The following is a 1,676-nucleotide window of genomic DNA, read 5'->3' on the forward strand; positions in this document are numbered from 1 at the left end:
AGAGAGAGAGAGAGAGAGAGAGAGAGCGAGGCGTTCCCAAATCGACCTCTCTTATCAACCCAGCCTGTGGTGATCAAACCCACGGGTCGGGTACACACACACACACACACACACACACATAGCCAACAACATAACAACAAACGCCAAACGCATCGGTTGAGCGCGGGCGCGCGGCTGCCTGGTCTACTTGGCCAACGACCCAGTCTTAGTTTTTCGCGCGTCATCGGCCAGTGGCTGTGTGTGGTGTGGTGTGGTCTGGTGTGGTGTATAGGCCACTGTGACTAAGTGAACTCCACCAGAACTGAACGGACCGCAGGCGAGGAAAGCCGATTACCGAATATATATATATATAATTGTGCTGGATTTCCGCTTCTTCTACTCGTCTTGACTGTGAGATCGCCCGGGAGTTAATTGATTAATAATGTATTTTTCATAATTTTATAATGAATTCGTATTGTTTTAGCGACTACTTGTTGTGGTTTGTGATGTTTACGCGTGAAAGTTCTGGTTGGATAACTTTGGCAGGTGGGTGGTTGGCGGGTGCCTTGGTGTGGGTTGTTTTGTTTTTTCCCTTTCTTTTCCATCAAAGATAATCTATGGTCCTAATTCTTATCTCTCGTTCTCCTTTTTCATTATTTGTTACTCTCTAATAACACATTAAAACCGGCCTTGTTGTTATGTTTAGTTTCATCATCATCATCATCATCATCATCACCGTAATAATAATAATAATAACAATAATAATAATAGTATTCATTATCATTTTTGTTTTTGTATTTTCATCATCAATATTATTATCATATCTAATTTATTTATTGTTTTTACAATTATAATATAATAATAACTACTACTACTACTACTACTACTACTACTACTACTACTACTACTACTACTACTACTACTACTACTACTACTACTACTACTACTACCTCACTAATACCCACCACTAAATGGTAGTCATTGTGTTGATATGATATGCTTCTGCTTGCTCAAACAAACAAACAAACAGACGAACGAACAAACAAACAAACAGGCAGACAAGCAACAGTGTTTCTCGTCGTTGTTCATTAAAAAAACAAACACTTGATGTTCAGCGTTGTGCCGCAAGGTGCGCCTGGTTCTGTACCTTTACGCACATACAGTTGAACCTGCTCTGAGGGTGGCTGGTTAGAGGGCGCCAGATTAGCAGGTCCTACTTCTTTACTTTTCTTCTGTTTCTGTCTGTCTGACCGTGTCTTACCTTTTCCCTGCACTAAATGACCGTTATTGTGTCGTTTTATGTGCTTCTATTTACTTAAACAAGCAAACAGAGCCTGCTCTAATGATCACCTGTCCAAAATAATCGCCTGTACGAATGACCACTCCCCCTCCCCCCAGTTCGTATTTTTTCTGCTTTAAGACATTGCCCAAGAGGACTAACTTTCTGAGATAACTACTTGTCTCCTCAGCAGTGAACGGTCGTCTTGGGCAGACAGATTGTCGTATTTTGATATAGCCCGACTTGCTCTAACGGCATAATTACCGACAATTACCTATACAAACGACCACTTACTTCCCATCCCCATCCCTCTCTGTGTTGTTTTTTTTTCAAGAGGGCCGCCTATCTAAGATGATTATTTTTCTCCTGGACAACAGGTGATCGTCATGGAGAGAGAGAGAGAGAGAGAGAGAGAGAG

The 1,676-nt window shown here is 41.5% G+C and overlaps 1 protein-coding gene across 1 annotated transcript in view; it reads left to right on the forward strand.

The window, feature by feature from the left end:
• Window positions 1-113: 113 nt before the first annotated feature.
• The window catches only part of LOC101851391 (serine/arginine repetitive matrix protein 2), a gene marked incomplete in the record, with an annotated part of 50,389 nt that continues 48,826 nt past the window's right edge, over window positions 114-1,676 (forward strand). The window contains 1 exon segment of the mRNA XM_035973796.1: window positions 114-525.

The sequence above is a fragment of the Aplysia californica genome, unplaced genomic scaffold (assembly GCF_000002075.1).
Source record: "Aplysia californica isolate F4 #8 unplaced genomic scaffold, AplCal3.0 scaffold00031, whole genome shotgun sequence".
NCBI lineage: Eukaryota > Metazoa > Mollusca > Gastropoda > Aplysiida > Aplysiidae > Aplysia > Aplysia californica.